At 43.2% G+C, this 25,663-nt stretch overlaps 1 long non-coding RNA gene across 4 annotated transcripts in view; it reads right to left on the bottom strand.

Moving 5' to 3' along the window:
* The window catches only part of LOC140480504 (uncharacterized), a 232,971-nt gene that overhangs the window by 128,671 nt on the left and 78,637 nt on the right, over window positions 1-25,663 (bottom strand). For 2 of the 4 annotated variants that reach the window (XR_011961322.1, XR_011961317.1), the window contains exons 3-4: window positions 24,677-24,770; window positions 21,509-24,518 (exon numbers count right to left, since the gene is read on the bottom strand). This is a non-coding gene — a long non-coding RNA (uncharacterized lncRNA). Of the gene's footprint in view, window positions 1-19,018; window positions 19,270-21,508; window positions 24,519-24,676; window positions 24,771-25,663 lie in introns of those variants that run through there. The other 2 variants (XR_011961321.1, XR_011961318.1) reach the window with 2 other exon arrangements.

Here is a 25,663-nt window from a genome sequence, read left to right as displayed (position 1 = left end):
TAAGGTATTTGGTAAGGCCAGAGAAAGAGGGCATGGAGTAAGGTAAACAAGATACATACACAGAAGGAAGGTGATAATGATAGGGACATAAAACATCGAATATAGAACAGTACAGCACAGTACAAGTCCTTCAGCACCTCAATGTTGTGTCAGCCTTTTGTCTTACTCTAAGATCAGACTAACCTTCATGCCCTTCATTGTACTATCCTCTATGGGCCTATGCAAGAGTCTCATAAATGTCCCTAATGGATCTGATTTTACCACCACTTCAGGCAGTGCCTTCCACTACTCTCTGTGTAAAGAACTTGCCTCTGTCACTGGGGTGGCATGGTGGCTCACAGAGCCAGGGACCCAGGTTTAATTCCAGCCTTGGGGAACAGTCTGTGTGGAGTTTGCACATTTTCCCTGTGTCTGCGTGGGTTTCCTCCGGGTGCTCCGGTCTCCTCCCACAGTCCAAAGATGTGCTGGCTAGGTGAATTGGCCATTCTAAATTGCCCATAATGTTCGGTTCATTAGTCAGAGTGAAATGGGTCTGAGTAGGTTACTCTTCGGAGGGTCGGTGTGGACTTGTTGGGCTGAAGGGCTTGTTTTCACACTGTAGGGAATCTAAACCTTCCCCAAATTACCTGAAAATTATGCTCCCTCATGACAGACATTTCCACCATGGGAAAAGGTCTCTGGCTTATTTATGCCTCTCAACATCTTGTACACCTCTATCAAGTAACCTCGCATCCTTCGTCACTCCAATGAGAAAAGCCCTAGTTCTCTCAGCCTTTCTTTATAAGACATGCCCTCCAGTCCAGGTAGCATCCTGGTAAATCTCCTCTGCACCTTCTTGAAAGCTTTCACATCCTTCCTATAATGAGGTGACCAGAACTGAACACAATATTCCAATGTGGTCTAACCAGAGCTCTATGGAGCTGTAACATAACCTCATGGCTCTTAAACTCAATCCCCCTGCTAAAATGAAAGCCAACACACTATATGCCGCCTTAGCAACCTTACCAAATTAGTGACAACCTTGAGGGATCTATGAACATGGACCCCTAGATCTCTCTATTCCTCCACACTGCCAAGAATCCTGTCTTTAACCCTGTAATCTGCATTCAAATTGGACTTTCCAAAGTGAATCACTTCCCACTTTTCCAGGTTGAACTCCATCTGTCTCTTCTCAGCCCAGTTCTGCACCCTGTCAATGTCCCGTTGCAATCTACAACACCCCTCCACACTATCCACAACACCACTAACCTTTGTGTCATCAGCAAACTTACTAACCCACCCTTCCACTTCTTCATCCAAGTCATTTATAAAAATCCCAAAGAGCAGAGGTCCCAGAACTGAGCCCTGTGGAACACCAGTGGTCACTGAGCTCCAGGCTGAATACTTTCCATCTGCTACCACCCTCTGTCTTCTATGGGCCAGCCAATTTGTATCCAGACAGCCACATTTCCCTGTATCCATGCCTCCTTACTTTATGAATGAGCCTACCATGGGGAACCTTATCTAACGCCTTGCCAAAATCCATATACACCACATTCACTGCTCTACCTTCATCAATGTGTTTTGTCACATCCTCAAGGAATTCAATAAGGTTTGTGAGGCATGACCTGCCCCTCCCAAAGTCATGCTGACTATCTCTAATCAAATCATGGTTTTCCAAGTAATCATAAATCCTGTGTCTCAGAATCCTCTTCAATACTTTGCTCCCCACTGACATCAGACTGACTGGTCTGTAATTCCCAGGTTTATCCCTATTCTTTTTCTTGAACAAGGGAATAACATTTGCCACCCTCCAATCATCTGGCACTACTCCAGTGGACAGTGAGGACACAAAGGTCATCACCAAAGGTGCAGCAATCTCCCCTCGCTTCCTGTAGTAACCTTGGGTATATCCCATATGCCCAGGGGATTTATCTATCCCTATGTTTTTCAAACTTTTCAGCACATTCTCCTTCCTAACATCAACCTGTTCTCATATATCAGCTTGTTTCATGCTGTCCTCACAAATGTCAAGGTCCCTCTCACTAGTGAATACAAGTAATGCATTCATTAAGGACCTCCCTATTTTTCCGACTCCAGGCACAAGTTCCCTCCACAATCCCTGATCAGCCCTACCCTCACTCTGGCCATCCTCTTGTTCCTCACATAAGTGTAGCATGCCTTAGGGTTTTCCTAAATCTTACCCACTAAAGCTTTTTCCTGCCCCCTTCTAGTTGTCCTGAGTCCATTCTTCAGTTCCTTCCTGGCTACCTTGTAATCTTCTAGAGCCCTGTCTGATCCTTGCCTCCTCAACCTTAAGTAAGCTTCCTTCTTCCTCTTGACTAGATGTTCCACATCCCTTGTCACCCAAGGTTCCTTCGCCCTACCATCCCTTCCTTGCCTCAGTGGGACAAACCTGTCCAGCACTGTCAGCAAATGCTTCCGAAGCAACCATCACTTCTTTATCATGCTTTCCCTTGTGTACAGCTGTTCCCAATTTAAGTGCCCCAGCTCCTGCCTAATAGCATTGTAATTCCCCCTCCTCAATTAAACACTTTCCCATGGTGTCTGCTCCTATCCCTCTTTCCCTTTTCATGTTGAGAGTTGAGAGTTCAGCTTTGCAGGCTTTATAGTTACTCAATATAGATAATCAGTCATTTATAAGACCGAGCTCAAAAAGGGGCAAGACTAAATTTCCCTGAATATAAGTAATCTGGGGAAGGAAAAGAATGAAGAAGAGATGTTATTCTGATGTTACAATGCTGGTAAGAAAGGATCTCCTAGAGGGACAAACAAACAATTGAGTTACAATCTCATGACAGGGATATTTGAACAGGACAACAAACAGAGTTGACTAGGTAGTGGAGAATTTTTGTTAGGAATTTGGCCAAGCTTGTGAAACATACAGAGTATTATATAAAGAGTATTTCACTAATCTAATATAGACTAGGATAGTAATTGCATAACAGTAAAAAAAAAGGGAACAATTTCTAAATTGTTTACAGAGTAACTTTCTTGATTATTATCATACTGGAGCAAAAGGAAAACTGGCATAACTGGATCTGGTTGTGTGGGATGAGATGGGTGACAAAGGCCAGGTATCAGGAGGGCAACACTTAGAGAATACCAAAAATGCTGTCATAAGGTTGAGGTGGCAATGGAGCAGTCCAATATGCATACTTGATTGGAGAAGAGCCAGTTATTGGGTTGGAATCAGATCCTGGCCTAGACAGATTGGAATCATAAATTGGCAGAGCTGTAATGGAACAATAGACTGCCTTTGTAGAGATGCTGGAACGAAAAAGGTACAATCCAACAAGAGTGAAAAATAGAACTAAGGAAACCTGAGCAATGAATAAGATCGGAAGTAAGATGATGGAGAGAAGGAGTGTGAAGAAGATGTCTGGTTGATCGTACAATTGAGAACCAGGTTGAATAGAGAGTGTTCAATGGAGAAAATAAAAAGGACACGAGAGCCAAAGAGAGGGTTTGAGAAGAGACTTTCAACTAACAGAGAATGGAATCTAAACAAAAAGCAATGAATAGCGAGTGAGTGATAAGTGCAGGAATACTGGAAATTGGGCAGTCTAAAAGTGGATTTGTATATAAAGGTAAAGGACATGCCGCTTCAGTGATGGACAGACCTTTCTGTAGCTCATGACCCTTTTCGTGTATTTGTCTGAGTGCCAGTACCAAGTCGTTGATGCCTCTGCTTTCTCTGAAACTGCACTGGCTCTCTGGGTGATTCCCATTTACAATGATCTGCTCAAGGCTGTTCAGAAATATTCTAGTCTGAATCTTTCTAGTCATAGAATAAAACAGATGTTCCTATACTATGCAGTCTGACTTTCCATTGTTGTTGTTGTGTAAGGGATAATGACAGAATCACAAAGATCCAATGGGATATGGCCTTGTTCCCAGTAGCTCTTGACCAACTCTGCAGGAGCATCTCAGGGTTGTATCCTAGTCCCAACCATATTCAGGTGCTTCAGTACATCATGTTACCTCCATTGCTGTTCCTTCAGTGTTGCTGGGTCAAAATGCTGAAATTCCCTCCCTGACAGTATTGTGGATTTACCTACAGTAAACTGCAGTGGTGCATGAAAGCAGCTCAACTAGGGACAAGCAATAAATGCTGGTACAGCCAACAATGGCCATCGTCTATGAGTGAATATAAATATCTCTGCTGCTCTTCAGAGAGAGTTTAGTGCATCACAGAAGTTCTTATGTCATCAGTAACAGCGAGCAGTTGAATTCTGTTTTCCATAAGTGTGATGTCCCAGTCATTTTGGATGCTCCTCAGTTGATGTTGAAGAGCGCTGCATGCTTGATGGCGGTTTTTTTACTCAGCTGGCCAGCTGGGCTGACTGTTTTATTGACACCAGATCTTGGATTTCATGGAATCATGGAATCCCTACAATGCAGAAATAGGCCATTTGGCCCATTGAGTCTGCACCAACCCTCTGAAGAAAAATCCACCCAGACCCACCCTCACCCTACATCAACCATGCATGGACCGTGGCTAACCCACCTAACCTGCACATCCCTAGTTACTATGGGCAATTTAGCATGGCCTATCCACCTAACCTGCACACCTTTGGACTGTGGGAGGAAACCAGAGTACCCAATGAAAACTCATGCAGTAAAAGGGGAGGACGTATGAACTCCAAACAGACTGTCATCCAAAACTGGAATCAATTGCAGGTCCCTGGCAGCATGAGACCATGCTGCCCATCTTCTTGTTATTTTCACCAAATAAATCCATGTTTTTCTTGGTGTTGAGTCCAATGGAAGTATCCAATGAGCTTTCTTGGGTTCCCTGAAATGTTCTCTTTTGTTTTTTCAAAACTTAGTTCCAGACAAAATGGCAACAATCAGAACCTTACTGTTCATGCTCAGTAGGTCCATTGACCCTCCTATTAACACGAATTGTAGCTGTTGAAATCAGACCAAGTAAATGCAGGAGTTTGTAGTTTGTGTGGCACTGTCATATCAAACATTTGCTGTCCTTACAAACTGTGCTTCCTGAATCTCTCAATCCACTGAAGCTAATGATACTTGCCATGTATCAAGTGTGAAGCTGGCTGATTTTTGATTACATTTGGTTGCTGACACAACAGCTGCTTCAGCAAAAGATTAAATTGCTTTAATAACAGTTTCTGTGTTTAGTTGCTCATTAATGAAGGAATGTTCCATTTCATGTCAAGAATTTGCCATGTGGCAGTAAGCACAGCCATTTGCTATTACTGGGATGTACCACATATCTCCACGTGACACCAACCCAATGTTTTTACTCTGTGAAGGTTCGTATTAACATTGCTTAATCAGAAACAGCAGAAGGCTGAGTAAAGCCTGTGGCATCAGCTACAAACACTCTCAGCAATCAATATATCTCGTGGCCATTGCTGGAGTACTATCCTAGGAGATGGAGTGCTATTCGCTGAATGACTTTGGCGAATATTTCTTAAATGCCAGGTTATTGTATCATTTTTGGATGTCAGTGAATGGTAAAACTTCAGCGAGTTGACATCAGGCAGCACAATATCAATGACCCGCACATAACTCCCTCCCTCACCATTTTCGCAAAGAGATTAACAGTTGTGTTTCCATTGGATTATTGTCTTTGTTACAGTGGGAAAGCATGATTTCACGATAAGCATTCTTGGGCAGTGGGATTAATCTAGTAGACGTTATGGCTGGAAGTCCTTCTTCCCTGCTGCAAACATTTGTAATGAGTATTGCACCTCACAATTTCAATTGTACGCTGATCTTCTGAGTGGTTGCGTCAACTTCATGGTGTAGGGAATGACACAGATCATAGTATTCCTACAGTGGGGAAGCAGGCCATTTGGCCCATTGAGTCTATACCAACCCTACGAAGAGCATCCCACCCAGACTCGTACCCACATCCTATCCCTGTAACCCTGTATTTCCCATGGCTAATCCACCTAATCTGCACATCTGTAGCCTGGGGAAGGAAACTGGAGCACCTAGAGTAAATCCACAGACACAGGGAAAATGTGCAAACTCCACATAGACAGTTACTCGAGGGTAAAATCAAACCAGAGTCCCTGACACTGTGAGGCAGCAGTGCTAACCACTGAACCACCGTGCTGCCTGATGGATAATTAGCTGGCTGACAGGAGACAAACAGTATACATAAATGGGTCTTTGTCTGATTCATAGCATGTGATGAGAGATGTCCCACAGAATTCTGCGCTAGGCCCTCAACTTTTCACAATTTACATTAAAGACTGAGATGAAGAGAACCATATTCAGTAAAAATAGGTGATAATACCGCCACCATGATAATCCTCAACACCAGCACCCTGCAAGACTGCATACTCACTCCCCTACTGTACTCCGTACGCAGACACAACTATGTGGCCAAATTCCACCCCAACTCCACATACAAGTTTGCTGACAACACCACCATTATAGGTTGGATCTCAAACAATGACGAGACAGAATACAGGAAAGAAATTGAGTGCTCAGTGGCTTAAGGACAACAGTCTCTCCATCAAAGTCAACAAAATGGAGGATCTGGTCATTGACTTCAGGAAGTGGAGTGGAGGGCACCAAAGGTGCTGAAGTATGTGAGCGACAGTTCCTGGGAGTAATTATTGAATGATTAGATTTAGATTCCTGACAGTGTGGAAACAGGCCGTACAGCCCAATAAGTCCACACTGACCCTCCGAAAAGTAACCCACCCAGACGCATTTCCCTCTGACTAATGCACCTAACACTATGGGCAATTTAGCATGGCCAATTCACCTGACCTGCACATCTTTGGATTGTGGGAAGAAACCAGAGCACCCGGAGGGAACCTACACAGACACTGGGAGAATGTGCAAACTTCACACAGAATGTTACCCAAAGCTGGAGTCGAACCTGGGTCCCTGGTGCTGTGAGGCTGCAGTGCTAATCACCGAGCGACTGTGCTGCCACAACCACTGTGCCGCCTGCCATGATGATCACCAACAATCGGTCCTAATCCACCCATGTCGATGCAATGGTCAAGGATGTACAATAATGCCTCTACTTCCTCAAAAGATTAAGGAAATTCAGCATGGTCATAAAAACTCCTTGCCAGTTTTATAGATGCACCATAGAAAGCATCCTATCTGGATGCATCACGGTGTGGTACGGCAATTGCTCTTCCCAAGACTGCAAGAAGCTACAGAACATTGTGAACGCAGTGCAGTCCATCACATAAACCAGACTCCCATCCATTGAGTTGAGAGTGTGGTGTTGGAAAAACACAGCCGGTCAGGCAGCAGCCGAGGAGCAGGAGAATCGATGTTCGAGCATAAGCACTTCATCAGGAATGAGGCTTTTGGTCCAAGTGGGCTGAGAGATAAATTAGAGGTGGGGGGGGGGGGGGGGGGGGCTGGGGGGAAGGTAACTTGAGAATGTGATAGGTAGATGAGGGGGGGAGGGTGAAGGTGTTAGGTCGGAGAGGAGGATGGAGCGAATAGGTAGGAAGGAAGATGGACAGGTAGGACAGGCCAAGAGGGTGGTGCTGAGTTGGAAGCTTGGATCTGGGATAAGTGGGGGAAGGGGAAATGAGGAAACGGGTGAAATCCACATTGATCCCATGTGGTTGGAGGGTCCCAAGGCAAAAGATAAGGGTGGGCGATGGAGGAGGCCCAGGACCTGCATGTCCTTTGGGGAATGGGAGGGGGAGCTAAAGTATTTGGCCACAGGGTGGTGGGGCTGTTTCATGCTTATGCCCCAGAGATGTTCTCTGAAGCGTTCTGCAAGTAGGCGTCCTGTCTTCCTAATGCAGAGGAGACTGCATTGAGAGCAATGGATACAGTAAATGACGTGTGTGGAAGGGCAGATCAATCTCGGATGGATGTCATCTATACTTCTCGCTGCCTCAGGAAACCAACCAACATCATCAAAGATCCCTGCCACCCCAGTTACACTCTCTTCCACCCTCTTCCATTGAGCAGAAGATATAAAAGTTTGAAAAGATGCACAAACAGAGTGAAGAACAGCTTTTTCCCTACTGTTGTCAGATATTTTAACAGGCCTCCCAAATGTTAATCTCTCTCTCTGCACCTTCTTTGTGGCTGCAATACTGCATTCTGCACTCTACTCCAATAACCTGATGCACTCTCTATGGTCCGATCTGCCTGTAGAGCATGCAAAACAACACTTTTCACTGCATCTTGTTACATGTGACAACAATAAATCAAATCAAGTCAAATCAACAAAGACATGACCATTAAATTCACAGATCACACTAAGATAGGAAGTTGGACTGTTGTGAAGAATATGTAGGAAGTCACAGATGGATGTGGATGAGGTGAGTGAGTAAAAATCTGGCAGATGGAGTACAATGTAGGAAAATGCAAAGTTGTTCACTTTGATGGTAAAATATAAAACAAAATCTTACTTAAGCAGAGAAGAACTGCAGAAATCTAAGTTGTTGAGGGACTTAGTTGTTCTGGTGTGTGAGAAGCAAAAGGTTAGTTTGCAAGTACAGAATGTAATCAAGAAGGCCAATTGGATGCAATCCTTTATTATGAGAGGAATAAAACATGAAAGTAAGGATGTTATGCTTCAATTATTCAGTCCATCTGTGAGATCACATTTCAAATATTGTGGGCAGTTTTGCTCTCTGTATTTTAGGAAGGCTATCAGTATATTGAAGGCAATTTTGAATGGGTTACTGGACGAGGGAGATGACTTACCAGGCAAGGTTGGGCAGACTGGGCTTGTTACCACTGGAGTTTAGAAGAGCGAGGAGTGACTTGATTGAGGTATATAAGAATCGTGAATGGTCTCGACAGGGTGATCAGGAAAGGATGCTTCCTCTCATGGTTCAGTCCAGAACTAGGTTTTATTGTTTTAAAATTAGATGTTCACCTTTGAGGACAGTCACAAACAGGTTTTGGAAATCTCAGCCTCAGAAGGTGACAGGCACAAGGTCATTGGATATCTTTAAGATCGATTGGATCGATTCATATGGGGCAGGGGAATTAAACATTCGAAGTAGATGGGAACATTGAAATTAAAAAAATCAGATCAGCCAAGGTGTTATTGAGCAGCAGCGTAGGCTTGAGGGACCAAATGGTCTCACTTTGCACCCAGTTAGAATGTTTGGAAAGCAATGCTCTGAGTTCCATGGTCACATCAGACTCGGAAGGTATTGTGGATCTATCCATAGTAGGTGCAGCGATTCAAGAAGGCAGCTCACCACCATCTTCTCAAGGGCAACTAGGGATGAGCAATAAATACTGGCCAGCCAGCAATGCCCACATCCCACAAGTGAACAAAAAACTAAAGTAAAAGCTCTGATTCTTTCTCTCTCTCCACAGATGCTATCAGACCCTCTGAGTTTCTCCAACAATTTCTGTTTCTAAAACATTTTGCTTCTGTGCTGTTGGGACCACAAATGCGTTTTAGCCACGGTTGATTAATCTGAAGCTTAGAAATACTTTGAATTAATTAGCCACTTCAGGACTTTAATAGACCCAAGTGTGGGCAGACTGCTTGATGCCTTTCCTGTCCGCAGTAATATAGGCAACAAATCAGGTTTTCTGGGAAGCTGAGGGGGAAGGCATTTTGTTCTTTGAGCAGCCTCACTGGCAGGGGTCACATTAAATACTGCCACAAAGAGCAGAAATAATCAATGAATGGTCAGCAGGTTGACAGTGGATAACCAATGGGCTAACGTATGGATCAATGCTTCAGCCTCAACTCTTCACAAGCCATATCATTCACTTCGACAAAGAATAATTTATCCACACTAGCACAATCCTGGGCAGACTGCCAACTTTCGCTATGGTCCATTTAGGAACCAATAGCTTTTTGTTCACAGTAGATGAAGTTTGGGAATTGCACATCCTTAATAATTGAACGAAGCCACGAGATTCCCTGAGTTTGAGCTATCAAACAGAAGTAAAATAGCCATATGATACTATACTTTAATATCCAGGTCAGCATGGGCTAACTGTGAAGGTACAAGAAATATTTATCAATATGAGGCAATCATAAATTAATCCGCAAATTACCCAGCACATTACACAGCAAATGTGAACATGACAAATCCCATGCAACCCACCCAGGTGTCAGTAACACAAAAGTGTCTTTAAACTTCAGAGCTTCCTCCAGAGAGATTTCATTCTGGAATTGTTTGTCATGACTCTGCTTCCTATTTCCCTCAAAGGCTGTTCTGACTTCAGCTCTTGAACACTTGCTCACATCCCATTGGTGCAAGCTTGCTCCCTGGCTAACCTTTGGCTTCTTCTCCAGGGTGTCCCACAGCCCTGTTTCTCTGGAGCCTGTCCAGATTACTGTCTAGACCCTCCTCCTTGGTTCCTCAGTCCCTGCTGGTCCCTGCCATGTCTCTCATTCTTAATTGCTGCGGGGGAGTCAGAGTCAACCAAATTGCTGTGGGTCTGGAGTCACACATGGGCCAGATCAGACAAGGATTTCATTCCCAAAAGGGTATCAGTGAACCAGCAATCACCAATAGTTCCATGGTTGTCATTGGATAACTTTTTATTGCAGATTTTTGTTGAATTCAAATTTCACAATCTGCCCTGGTCGCTTTCAAACCCATGGCCCCAGAACATTAGCTGGGTTTCTTCATTAATAGTTCAGTGACATTAAAACTGCCCCACTGTCTCCCCATTTGTGATATGCTTTAATCATCTCAGTTGAGGAAGGCAATATTTATTTTGGAAAGACTGCAAAGACTTGATTCCTGGGATGAGGGGATTATCCTGTGAGGAGAGTTTGAATAAACTAGGAGCAGATACTTACACCTAAGATGGTGCCATTGTAAAAAAACTTTTCAATGTACTTCTGTGTATGACCACATGTGACAATAAAAGGTTATTATATTCTATTCGATATCCATTGTGGTTTAGATGAATAAAAAGTGATCTCATTGAATTGTATAAAATTCAGAAAGGACTCAGTAGAGTAAATGCTGGGAGGATGTTTCTATGGACAGGTCAGTCTAGCACCAGGGGTCATGGTCTCAGAATAAGCAACTATTTAGAACTGAGAAGAAGCTTTTAATCTCTTTATAACTATTGATATTCTCTACCACAGCAAGGAGCTGTGGATAGTTGCTCATTGAGTGTATTTGAGTCAGAGACCAATAGATTTTTAGATATGGGAGAATTAAGGGAGATGGCAAGAAATTTTGATGGATCTGAGAGATGGTGAGACTGGCAGAATGAGATGATAAGTCCAGTGGCGTCTGTCTCAATATCAAGGTCAACTTGTGCTATGTTTTAAGCTTTTCACAAGTGGTAATGCGGGATTCTCACTTGGCAGCAATGAGTTACCACTTGACAGTCATTGTTGCTTTTTCAATGCTTTTTTAACAGCCAAATTCACCTCATTAACATCCAGCATCCCATCTTACCAAACTCACCAAATAGCCCAAATTAGCTTAACATGGCATCATGTGTCGACACAGACTTGGTGTGCCAAAGGGCGTGTTCCTGTGCTATACTGTTCTTTGAGTTCTTCATGTCAGGAAGACTAAACAAGGAACCCAAAGCAAGCGCCAGGCAGATTCGGCTTATTGCTTGCTCCAGAAGACCTCCAGACTACAATATTACATGCTCCATGGGCAGCAGCCACACACACCCCACATCTATGGATGTTGGCATCCAACATTACACTATCTCGATGCACACCATGCTATATCTCCAGGACACTTCTACATTTCAGTGCTGCACCTTCGGCTATTCTGGCATCTACCATTGTAATGCTGCGGCAAGAACACAGTGTCCTCAGGGAGACGTACCCTGCTTCTGGACTGGACCAGGTTGCAGCTCTGTGCTCTCTGTTTGATCTCATAGTGCTCACTCTGTACAAACCTGGATGCAATGCTGGCCCTGCAATGCCTTACCTTGCCTTTTTCAGCTTTGCCCCCTCAGCCAAGACCGGGCACCACACCATCCATCAGGTCCGCCCCAGCCCTGACCACAAAGTGGGGTCATGATTTCCCCTTTGTGCCAGGCCCAGTGGCCATGCCAGGACAGCTCTGCACTTACTGTGCTTGTCCAGGTCCACAAAGACCACTTAAAGATGGCGCAGGCTCAGGTGATTCTGGGATATTTACTGAATGGTGAGTTGTTCCAGGAATGGCATGTGGATAAATTGGGGGGAAATCAGTCATGAGAGATGCCATAGGGGCAGGACGGGTAATTAATGATCCAGGTTTTGGAAGATATGGCGAGGGAACGCATTAGGCCTCAGGGTGACAAATCTTCCAAAAATGATGTAATAATCAGTTAATGGGAATCACATAGGATAGAGTAACTGATGTTGCAGATCAACCACGGCCTTACTGAATGTGAAGTAGTCTCAAGGTGATGAGTAGGCTATTACTGCTCCTACTTTTCTGTTCTGAACCTTCTCTCCTTTAGAATATTGCAAAGTGAGTGATTGGGATATTATCACCCTAAGCCCCTCATGGTGAAATTTAGAAGATTTTAGACAGGCTGCAGGAGTGGAAAAGGAAAAAAAGCAGATGAAAGGCAGATGACTGCTGGATTTTGGTTGACACGGGCCCTAAAGAAGAATAAATGATTCACAATAAAGGCAAATGGTATCCTCTGTGAAACAAGTGAATTCCACATTTCTAGTCCTCTGACAGACATTTTACAGGTCCTTAGGCCTTTCTCCACACATCTAAGGAAAGCTGAAAAACACAGGTGTTAAGCCACTGCTTGGTACGATCCAAAGCATTTTATAACCAATGAAGTCCTTCCAAGTGTATTCACTGTTGTAAGCAATCCCATGCGGACAAAAAGGGCAACTCTGGTCAGATATTTTCCTGGTGGCTACATCACAAGGACTTCTTGCCTTCAATGGTCTATATAATCAAAGTTTAACATTTCCCAGATTCCTAAAATTTTAATGTTAGAAGCTCAATGCTAGAAACACATTTTGAACATCCCTACAATTCTTCTCCTGACTTATTTGCAGCAGTGTCCAGTGGAGTATTGCTTCTCTTGGTGACTCCAGGGCAATCCTGGAGAGTTGCAAGCGTACTCATGGAGGATGAAGATTGGCTGTCTTTTCTCTCTCTTCCTTCCTCCAACCTTCTACAATGACCCTTAATTGAATTGATTTGCGCAGTTAAATGTTAATTATATTGTATTTTTCAAAGCTTTCATTAGGAACATTCATTGTCACTTATAAAGAGTTAAATGATCGATCTTGATACTCTACTGTAAATGGCAGTTTGACTAAAACATGATTTGAAAAAAAACGCCAAGTCTGAGTACATAGAACTGACTGTAGGGCACGTAACATTATGTTTCTGAGTCAGACTCTTCTAAAAAAAGCTGATAATGGATGTGTTGAACAAGGAGAAAACTGCTTTGCCCATCAAATGGACTCGATTTGAAAGAAAAATCCTGCACTTTTGCTGATAATATGAATAAAGAAAAATATATAAATCAAATAGTGCCAAATTGTTGAGATTCTTGGATTACTGTGCAAAATGTGATTCCAGATGCATTACTGAGAGGTTCATTTTCCCTCAAGTCAGAAAGAAACCATTATAAAGATTTATAAGAACGATAAAATGAACAGAGCTACAGCATAGAAGATTAATTTGTTATGAATGATGTTGGCTCAACTCGGAGCTTCTAAAGAGTTATGGAGCCAATAAAGAAAAGGAACCTGCATTCAAGAGTTGTCAATCTCTGTCTTTACAAATGGTTAAGAGAGGATGTACATTTATATTATGCCTTATATAACAGCAGGGCGTCCCAAGTGCTTTATGGCCACTGTAGCACTTTTGAACTGAAGGAACAGTTGCAATGTAGGAAACACAGTGATTAATTTGGAGACAACAGATTCCATAAACAGCAAAGAGATGGTGACCGGATGACCCATTTTGGTGAAATTTCATTAAGGACACTTTTGCTCTTCATCAGAAGAGTGGTATTTTACATCCACCTGAGAGAGCAGATGACGTCTCAATTTAACATCTCTTCAGCTCTGAAACATCAGCTTAAACCACGTGCCTCTGGAGCTGTGCTAGAACCCACAACCTTTTGACTGAGAGGAATGAATTCTGGGTTGAGCCATGGCTGACCCAAGTGCTCCTTCAACAGAACAGCTCATTCCATTGAAATATATGCAGGGAATTGCCACAGTTCCTGGCATCCCTTAACTTCACATGGTTATTTTTCAACACTGTGACCACTTTGGTAAAAAAAGGCACAAAACAGGGTGGTAAATGATCGGCTTGTCTGACAAATCGATGTGTCATGCTGTGCTTACTTTGCCCACAGCTTCATATATTTCCCAGTGACATGTACAGTCGATCTTTGTATTGCTGTCAAGGTAGCGTATTATCTGAGACAAGCCCTCCTTCTACATTACCCCCACCTCACCAGTCCTGTACTCGGAGGTGTAGAGTGACAGCGCACACAGAACACACCACTCTGGTCCCCTGGAAAAGTTGCAGTCATACATTTATACCAACTTTCTAACTCCAAAAAAAAATCAGTTTGCACTGTCAACACATCTGTGCTGGCCTTGAGGGTGGTGGGTTGATCATTGGAGAGTTTGCAGGAAGGAGGGTGGTGGGAGGACGAACAGATAATTTCAAGATCATTTGCTGCTGTGCTTATGGCTGCAAGAGGGAAAAATACTTGACTGTGTTGAGACTTGGAATGGCTGTGAGTCAATGTGGCAAAGAGACAGAGAGTGTAAAGTACCACCACTTCCTCAATGCAAACAGACTCTATGAAAGAAACCTTTTTTTTAGCTTGAGCTTAAAACCCATTCCAAATTAAATGTTCGTCCACAATGTGAAAATTTTGAAAAAACAGAAAGTTCTGGAAACGCACAGCAGGTTAGTCAGCATTTAGCAGAGAGCTTAATATTTCCATTACATTGCCTCATCAAAACGGGTGACTTACTGGATTTGCAATAAAATGAAAGATTGTATTTACACAGCACTTTTTAGATTTAGATTCCCTACAGTGTGGAAACAAACCGTTCGGCCCAACCAGTCCACGCTGACCCTCCGAAGAGTAACCCACCCAGATCCACTTCCTTCTGACTAATGCACCTATTGCGATGGGCAATTTAGCATGGCCAATTCACCTAACCTGCACATCTTTGGACTGTGGGAGGAAACTGGAGCAAACCCACGCAGACACGGGGAGAACATGCAAACTCCACACAGACAGTCACCCGAGGCCGGAATCAAACCTGGGAGCCTGGGGCTGTGAGGCAGCCGTGCTAACCACTGAGCCACTGTGCCACCAGAATCGCACGAGAATCTCAAAGTTTAAAACCAATCAATTTTTGAAATGCAGTCACTGTTTTAATGTAGAAAAAATGGCAGCTCATTTGTGCACAGGAAGGTGATGGATGACCTTGCAGTATTATCGCTAGATTATTAATTTAGAAACTCAGCAAATGTTCTGTGGACCCAGGTTCAAATCCCATGGTAGATGGTGGAATTGGAATTCAATAAAAATTATCTGGAATTAAGAATCAATTGAAGACCACGAAACCATTGCCAATTGTCAGGAAAAACTGGCTCACTAATGCCCTTCAGGCAAGGAAATCTGCCACTCTCACCTGGTCTGACCTACTCTAGAACACTGCCATTCAGTTATTTCAATCGCTACAAAATCTCAACAAATAAATGAAACCTGACAGATAGACTTCAAATAGATCTAGCAACTCAACACTGGGCATCCATGAGGCACTGTGGGCCATCATTAGCAGCAGAACTGTACTCCTGCAGAATCTGTAACCTCATGGTCTGTCATATACCCAGCATCAACCTAGATACTGAAATAGACAACAGCAGAAACAGCCCTGCCAACCCTGCAAAATCCTACTTACGAACATCTGGGGGCTAGTGCCAAAACTGAGAGAGCTGTCTTACAGAGTAGTCAAGCACAGTCATACTCTCAGAATCACATCTTACAATGTCCCAGACACTACCATTACCATCCCTGAATATGTCCTATCCCAAGAGTGACTCAGCAGCAGTACTACTGATCAAGCTGGTCCCAAAGGACATAGCTGCTGGACTGGGTCTGCGGCAGGTGGTGAGGGAACCAACAAGAGGGAAAACATACTTGACCTCATCCTTACCAATCTGTCAGCCACAAATGTATCTGTCCATGACAGTATCAGTAAGAGTAACTACCGCACAGTCTTTGTGGAGACAAAGTCCCGCTTTCGCATTGAGAATACCCTCCATCGTGTTGTGTGGCACTATCACTGTGCTAAATGGGATAGACTTCAAATAGATCTAGCAACTCAACACTGGGCATCCATGAGGCACTATGGACCATCATTAGCAGCAGAACTGTACTCCTGCAGAATCTGTAACCTCATGGTGTGTCATATACCCCACTCAACCATTATCATCAAGCCGGGGGATTAACCCAGGTTCAATGGAGAGTGCAGGAAGGCAAGCCAGGAGCAACACCAGGCATACCTGACGATGAGGTATCAAACTGTAAAGCCACCAAATACGACTACTTGCATACCAAACAGCATAAGCAGCATAGATAGAGCAAAAGAGATCCCACAACCAACAGATCTCTAAGCTCTGTAGTCCTGCCACACATTTAGAGAACAGAAAGTGATGACTAGGAATGTAAAGTACACTAGGTGTTATCAGCATTGGGTCCTGCCTGGTCTCCAGGTACCTGCTCAGACCTCGTACGAGCCCACTTGTACCCATTCTTAAGTGTGGAGACTCACCGTATTGAACTTCATCTATAAACGTCCTCCCTGCCCCCTGAACCCCAGATCAACATCGTAATGATGCCCACCTTGTTCCTTTGTTCTCCCCATGTGAATCACATGGTGCTGGTCACGGTCAATGACACCCCATGCCACAGAGATCCATGCCCTCCAATACTGTTCCACATTTCCCTCATTCAGAATTCTTCCGGTCATAATCCTTATCTACATTCCTACCAATGTCCCTGTTTTCCATCTTCCAGCCTTGACTCCCTCACCCTTCTCTAATTGATTCCTCCATTGTCCCTATCATCCCCTCTTGGGCCATCCTGAAAGATAAACAGATTGACACCAGGGTTGGAAGTGGTCCTCTGACCGGCTTCACAGAGCAGGGCCTAGACGTGACTGACCAGACTCTGGCCACTTTGCTTGCAGCTTCCTGACTGATGATCCATGATTCCTGACTATCGGGGACTGTCCTTCAGGACTAGCCACTTCCCTTCACCCCTCAGCTTGTACTGAGATTAATCCCTAACTGTGTGTATCCAAAGCGGCTCACTGACTGTGGCTAAGTCTCTGGACTGTATGTGATCTGTGACTAATGGAATGGGGACTCTGACCCACCATAACCCCCCACAACCCCCTTGACTGGACAGAGGACAAGTCCTCACTGGTTTTCGAAATGGGTGTTTAGTTGAATGGTCACAGTCAATGCACGTTTTTTTCCCACAGGCAGCTGCCACATGCTGTAGGTGTTAAATTGATGTCTGTGTGTGCGGTTTAGGAAGATATTCCTCCCTCTGGACTGTTCCCTAACTCCAAGCAGAAGAAGCAGCCTGTCTGTGTGTCTGTGCTAATGAGTCCTTCAAAATGCCAGTCGTGAAAGCCTTTCATTCCGACTGAAATACCAACTTGCCAACAGGTGTGAGGTGGCGTGGCAAGGTTGGGCATGGATGAAGCTGGTATTCTGAACAAGTGCTAAGAGAGTGAGTGATGCAGCCAGATCCATTCTGTAAGCTGAGTGCCTGACATCTGTAGTTACCTGTGTCTTGTCATGCAGGTCTGTTCCAAGCAGACTATGAGTGCATTGGAAAGGCACCAGAATTATTTTTTTCAAATTATTTGTTTTGTTCATCCATCACTGACTCTGCCAACATTTGTGACCCATTCCTAACTGCCCCAAGGGCAGTCAAGAGTCAACCACAATGCTGCGGGTTTGAAGTCATATGTCGGCCAGACCAGGTAAGGCCAGCAGTTTCCTTTCCTAAAGGGCATTCGGGAACCGGATGGGTTTTCCAACCATTGACAAGGATTCATGGCCATCATCAGACTCTTTATACCAGATTTGTATTGAATTTATATCCTACCATTTGCCATGGCAGGTTCCGAACCTGGGTCCCCACATGTTACCTGGGTCTCTGAATTAGCTGCCTGGGGATAATACCACTAGGCCATTGCCTCCCCTTGCTGTGATAGGTTGCCTGATTTCAAATATCAATGCACATCAATGTGGGGTGCATGTTGTTGGTGGAATGTGCCCTCAGCATCCAAAACGGAGATCTTTTGGAACAAGCAGTGAGCTGAATCATGTGCTCTGCTGTCCTTATCACGTTTTCCCGACATCAAGCTGGTTTACTGAGTTTTGTAAGATGGGAGGCTGAATTTTAATGAGGTGAGTTGTACCATTAACAAGACATTTAACAATGAATAATAATTGTCAAGTGGCAACTCACTGCTGTTTAACGAGAACCTTATCACTCTTCTTGGGAAAAGCAGGATGGAGTGGGTTGCTTCTGATGTCAAGACTTCATAGCCAGACTTGTCACACTGCCACTCATTTTGCCGTGGCCCACATTGCTCAGACGCCTATAGAATTCAGCCCAAAGTCCCATCTTCAACTTATTGATGCTGACATTCTAAAGGGGTTGGATTCAAAAACAATCCTTTAACTCAAAACTTGGCATCCATGAAGCACTGTGGGTCATCAACAGCAAGAGAGTTATTCTCAGTTATAATCTGTAATGTCACAGCCTACCAGCTCCCTCCACTCAGCCATTGCTGTCGACCCAGGGAATCAACCCTGTTCAATTCAGAATATAGGATAACGTGTCTGGAACTGCATTTTTTGAAATACCTAAAGACGAGCTGTCAACCTGATGATAACAACAATGCAGGTGAGGTTTCCCAAATTGTCATGTGTCAAATGGTCAAGCCCCCATGTGAGGGAAGCAAACTGCCCCCACCTCCTCATTTCTTAAGATGAATCAATTTGATCATGTTTTCTTGAGTTAGCAAATGAGTGTGTTTATTACTTACTGAACATTAGAATAAATAGTAACACAAAACACATACATGTAGACTTGAAATGAGCAGTGAATATACAAAAGATAAAATCCAAAAGTTTACACATCACTCTTTGTTGGTGGTTCGTGCTCTGCAGATAATGTAATGTTGATAGTCGTATAGTCAATTTTGAGATTCTTGGTTTTGCATGTTGACAGAAATTCTTTTGCCTCTGTTTATTTTGATTAATTTGCTGGGTGGCTTTGAGCACTCAGCTCCAGAGAGTCCATCACCTGCAATGAAGGGGTGACTAGAAGGTAATTCTTTAACTGTGGACTTTTACTGGGCACTGGTGTTTGAACTCCCGCTTGTACACATGATCACCTCAGCCCATGAGCAAACAATTCAACTCACAAGTACACCGCCTTCTTCTAGCACACACAGTCCAGGATTAAAGTTCCTTTTAACTCCAGTTCTTGTACATTCTTGAAAGTGGAAGACTCAAAACATGTCATTAGCTCAGACTGTTGAGTTTTCTCTCACTCTTTTTCACAGTCTGAGATAACTCCCGGGTGACAAGAGCTTACTTTGTATGGCATTTCTCACTTTTAGGTCCATTTCTTTGAAACCTATTTGATACCTCAATAGGTGAGACATTGCAGGATCTCTCTCTGTCCCTAGACAGCCAATAAATTTACATCCACATTCATTTGCTTTTTTTACGTTTTTTTTATAAACAAGTTCTAGTTATAATAAACAATAATAAACAAACTAGGCATCAGCAAGTGTATTTTTCTGGCCTCCCAGTTCAGCAGCAAGTATAGAATGCACCATCACAATGGCAGGGTCAGAAAATCTCACTGAGCAAGGTTTTGGCCAGATCAGGTGAAGGGTTAGTTCCCGGGGATTCATGATCAAAATTGGAAATTGATTCCAATGTAAACATTTCATGTGAGCAATTCAGATTCCAGCTGATTTACTAACCTATTTCCCTCTGATGTTGAAGTATTTTGAATTGATTTATTATTGTCAAATGTATCTAGATACAATAAAAAGTTGTGTTTTGTGTGCAGTAAAGGCAGATCATATCATACAAGGTGCATTCGGGTAATAAGTCAGGGTGAGGAATACTGTACAATGTTATGGCTGCAGAGTCATGGAGTCATAGAGGTGTACAGCAGGGAAACAGACCCTTTAGTCCAATTTGTCCATATTAACCAGATATCTTAAATTAATCTAGTCCCATTTGCCAGCTCTTGGCCTATATCCCTCTAAACCCTTCCTATTCATGTACCCATCCAGATGCCTTTTAAATGCTGTAATTGTACCAGCCTCCACCAGTTCCTCTGGCAGCTCATTCCATACACGCACCACCCTCTGGGTGAAAACGTAGCCCTTTAGTCCCTATTAAATCTTTTCCCTCTCACCTTAAACCTATGCCCTCTAGTTGTGGGCTCCCCTTCCCTGAGAAAAATAGAACATAGAACATAGAAAAGCGTAGGACAGGTCCTTCGGCCTACGATATTGTGCCGAGATTATTCCTAATCTAAAATAAAATAACCATAACCTACGCAACCCTCAATTCACTGCCATCCATGTGCATGTCCAGCAGTCGCTTAACTGTCCGAAATGACTTTGCTTCAACCACCACCACTGGGAATGCATTCCATGCATTCACAACTCTCTGCATAAAAACCTACCCGGCTCCTCCTTTATACCTTCCCCCGAATATCTTCAAACTATGATCCCCCGTGGCAGTCAATCCTGCCCTGGGGAAAGCTCTCTGACTATCGACTCTGTCCATGCCTCTCATTACCTTGTACACCTCAATCAGGCAATCGTCTGTGTGGAGGGTTGTTTTTCAGACTGGAGGCCTGTGACCAGAGGAGTGCCACAACTTTTCATCATGTATATAAGTGATTTGGATTCGAACATAAGAGGTACAGTTAGTAAGTTTGCAGATGTCACCAAAATTGGAGGTGTAGTGGACAGCGAAGAGGGTTACCTCAGATTACAACAGGATCTTGACCAGATGGGCCAATGGGCTGAGAAGTGGCAGATGGAGTTTAATTTAGATAAATGTGAGGTGCTGCATTTTGGGAAAGCAAATCTTAGCAGGACTTATACACTTAATGGTAAGGTCCTAGGGAGTGTTGCTGAACAAAGAGACCTTGGAGTGCAGGTTCATAGCTCCTTGAAAGTGGAGTCGCAGGTAGATAGGATAGTGAAGAAGGCATTTGTTATGCTTTCCTTTATTGGTCAGAGTATTGAGTACAGGAGTTGGGAGGTTATGTTGCAGCTGTACAGGACATTGGTTAGGCCACTGTTGGAATATTGTGTGCAATTTTGGTCTCCTTCCTATCGGAAAGATGTTGTGAAACTTCAAAGAGTTCAGAAAAGATTTAAAAGGATGTTGCCAGGGTTGGAGGATCTGAGCTACAGGGAGAGGCTGAACAGGCTGGGGCTGTTTTCCCTGGAGCATCGGAGGCTGAGGGGTGACCTTATAGAGGTTTACAAAATAATGAGGGGCATGGATAGGATAAATAGACAAAGCCTTTTCCCTGGGGTGGGGGAGTCTAGGTCTAAAGAGCATGGTTTTAGGGTGAGAGAGTAAAGATATAAAAGAGACCTAAGGGGCAACTGTTTCATGCAGTGGGTGGTATGTGTATGGAATGAGCTGCCAGAGGATGTGGTGGAGGCTGGTACAATTGCAACATTTAAAAGACATTTGGATGGGTATATGAATAGGAAGGGTTTGGAGGGATATGGGCCGGGTGCTGGCAGGGGGGACTAGATTGGGTTGGGATATCTGGTCGGCATGGACAGGTTGAACCGAAGGGTCTGTTTCTGTGCTGTACAGCGCTATGACTCTATTAGCAAGTGTAATCAAAGCTTTATATTTTCTGCCTGATTGAAAAGGGTGACAGAGAGTGTAACTGGGGTGGGAGGGGTCTTCCGAGCAGTGGGAATGTAGCTGGAGCCTATGGATGAAAGGCTGGTTTGTATTTCAGCAGACAATTACTGAAGAACAGTTTCCTAATTAACAGACCACAGCTTGGTTGATTGTTTTCAAAACTGATCTATAATTCACAGTAAATGGTTGAACATTGACTACAGTTGCTGGAAGGTAATGAGGAATGCATTCCTGGTTCTGCTTCCTACGGGAAACCACTGAGCCCTTCCTTTTCTTTGCCTCAATGTCTGTTAGTGGAAATCCTACAATTCTCAACTCGTGGAGACAATGAAGTCCAGCATTCCAAGCATGGTCTTACTTTAAAAATATATTTTGTTTAAGTGATAATTTTGCATCTCTTTTAGCTTTTATTTGCCTTGTTTCCACCAGCACTTTCCTTTGAGTTTAACAAGCTCCTCTTATCTTACAGCTGTAACCTCTGAGGCGTTAATTTATCATCTTCATGTGCTGTTCCCACATAATCTATGGACCAGTCAGCCTAGTATTAAATAATTGATTACTACAGCCATTAGGTAATGCACACATAGATTGTTCATCAGTCACATTGACACTTCCACGCTGTGGGTATTGTGGATTCCAAATGTTGTGTTGCTTTCCTGTTCTGAGTGTGTAGACATGAGGAAAAAGGTTAAAGTGGTGGAATCATATTTTTAACATATTAACCGATGATAAACTCGATTGCACACAAGTCTCTGATGAGAGGTGTGGCCTAGAGATTGAGCTTTGCACACAAACATACTTCATGAAGTGCAGCAGAACATTGTGATTAAACTAGTTAAAGACTAACCTTTTGTTAATAATTGACCATTTGCAGATCAAGGCAAATGAAAGTTTTGGAATTAGGCAGTGGAACTGAAAGGGAAAAAAATCAACTTCAAATAATCAATCATGATTATCACAACCGAAGTTGTTAAAGGATAACTGGGTCAGTGCAACACCAAAGGGAAACTCAGAAAAAGAATGTATTCCTGAGAGCAGGCAAGACACTTTCCCCCTTACACTCACACCTCATTTCCCTAGAATGCTCGGAACTCTAGCACTCTGCTAACTCATTCTTGCTAGACACGAACTAGCGAAATATAAGTTGACTATAAACCAAGAAAAACTGGGAGACGTTTACTGGGGAGTTGCAAAGAAAATGCAGCCAGATTCTCAACTTGCAGAAATTTCAAAAACAGTTTGCTTGCAAACAGACTTCTTATCCCTCCCGGATGCATTCCTATCCTTTTACAGGAGGCCAAATGGGGACATTGATTCCACGGGAGGGCTGCAGCATGAGGGACAATACTGAAAACTGGACAGTGCCAATCCCAACTCAATTCGGAAGCTGACCTAAAATTGGCTGCATCAGATCGCCTTGTTGACTATTTCCAGTTCCAGGTAATATTACAGGTTTAGCAGGCCAAGTTTCGAGCAGACTGTCTGTGAGCACTTCAAGAATGCCGTCCGAGACACTGAATGGTACAAGGTTTTAAATAGCAGTCTGTATTTTCCATTACTTTGAAGTGACAGTGCAATAATCCCAAAAGGCCATTTGGTCCTGTCTTGTACTGAAGGCAATAATGGAGGATGATGAAACTTTCATTTTCAATACCCCAATCAGATGCATATGGCCTCGTGAAAAACCCTGGAGATGAGCGATGAGTCAGTGTAGCTCTAGACAAGTAATTTATATAGCAAACATGGGTACTGCAGATGCTGGAGATTAGAATCAAGATTAGAGTGGTGCTAGAAAAACACAGCAGGTCAGGCAGCATCCGAGGAGCAGGAAAATTGACATTTCGGGCAAAAGCCCTTCATCAGATAATTTATTTGGCTCCGTGAGGCAATCGCTGTCCCATTCGAAGCAGTTTATAGGGCCAGGGTGAGTCTATCTCATTCACAATATCACTGTTTGGAAAGCAGGTGCCACAATGTGAACTGGGCACAATCACACACCCTCCATTAACATAGGGGGTGGGAACAGGAAGAGGCTCCGTATTGCAATGAATCCAACCGACCGATGTAGAGTATCCCAATCCTCCAGGAATCTCCAGTGAGAAATAAACTGTGATGCAGCTATAACACCCCATGAGAAAAGTCATATGATACAGTCTTTTCATTCACTGGGAGCATTTTTGTTAACTGGTTATAAAAAGTATTGCAGATTGCCGTTCGAAGGCCTGGAGGCATGAGGTTATGTGATGAAATCTCTAGGGAATTACTCAACTACAACAACTCCCCACCTACAGCAGAAATACAACAACATGGGACTTACGTCATGTGAACGACTTCCAACATAATGGCGTTGTTGAAACTTGCAAAAAATAATTCACCACTTTAGTAAACGTTGATGACAAACACTTCAAATGATGGACAGCAACGTCAACGTGTTGAACTCAGTTTCTGCATTTACCTTTGGCGGATCTGAGTTTTCAACCCTCTGAAGGTGAACTCTGTACCTCAAACCTGAAAAAACATCAAGCGCTGGTCCCCAATTTGGGCAAGATGCTATCACCATGGCTGATTTGCTTCCTTGATGTGTTGTGTAACTTTCCACAGAACTTTGGCTCTTAAACAAACAAGTATCTGTTATAAATAGAATGAGTCAGGATTCTGCGGAAAGGTACATGAAACAGAGCAATAAAAATGAAAGTGAGGTACCAAAGAGTAAACAAAACAAGCAGCATTACATCGCTTTAAAGATTAGACTAAATAAAAACATCATTCATACATTATAGACTTACCCTGTATAAGGAGCTGGGTTAAAAATATTTTCTTTTCATCAGGAACTCCTGATATATCTGTACTGGGACATTGGGCACTGGTATTCGGAAATTCCTGAATAAAGGCATAAATGTTCAGTTCAAGTTAACAGAGGACAAAATGGCTGGTTTATTTTGTCACATTTTCAAAGCAACAGATAGATTTAGTTTATGGAGATCCAATGTACCATCAATGTGTACAGATAACTCATTTTGCTGTGCAGAATGTGCTGCATTGAAGAGTGGGCCAGATTTAGCTTGATCTTTCCTAAAACAAGAAATTTGCACTCCTCAAAATGCTTTTAATTCATTTCACACAATAACATTTCCACGAGGAATCTTGACACTTTAAAAATATTTAGTACATGATTTGCATATAGGTCTTTATAACTAGCTTCAGACCTGCACCTTGAATGTTTCTCAAAACTTGCTTCTATGAGCAAACTGACGTCTTCTAATCTCTCTAAGTGACTCCATGTCAATTGTGGTTTGATAGTATCCTTGTCAACTGTCTTGGGACAGAAAGGGTTAATACTGAGAAATTCCATGAAGCAGCTTTATGATGTGACTAGTTGGCTGAACAGGATCAGACCTAACATCTGATCCTCCTCAAAATCTCTATTAGAATGGCTATCGTATTAATGTAAGCTGTTTACATGCAATAAACTACATTGTGTTAACTAAAGACACTGTTCTAGTTCAACCTTGAAGTGTTCTCCCGTGACCACAAGAAAGCAAAGCAGTCCATGTAGTTTCCTACATTGAAAGAAGATAATAGCAGTAACCTGCACCATGAGCAGCAGCTCATACAGCTTTGCAAGATGCCTTAGCTATTCAAAACAATGTATCCTGTTAATTTATGGCAATACTCTGTATTGTCTTTTCTATCACAGAGCCTATCTAATACACTTCTTTACACTGTTTCCTTACCAGGCTGAAAATTCTAACTTTCTTCAATTTTCCTTCATA

Source organism: Chiloscyllium punctatum, chromosome 1, assembly GCF_047496795.1.
Source record: "Chiloscyllium punctatum isolate Juve2018m chromosome 1, sChiPun1.3, whole genome shotgun sequence".
In the NCBI taxonomy this organism is placed as follows: domain Eukaryota; kingdom Metazoa; phylum Chordata; class Chondrichthyes; order Orectolobiformes; family Hemiscylliidae; genus Chiloscyllium; species Chiloscyllium punctatum.
The sequence above is the reverse complement of the archived record's forward strand: the minus strand, read 5'-3'. Positions and strand labels throughout refer to the sequence as shown.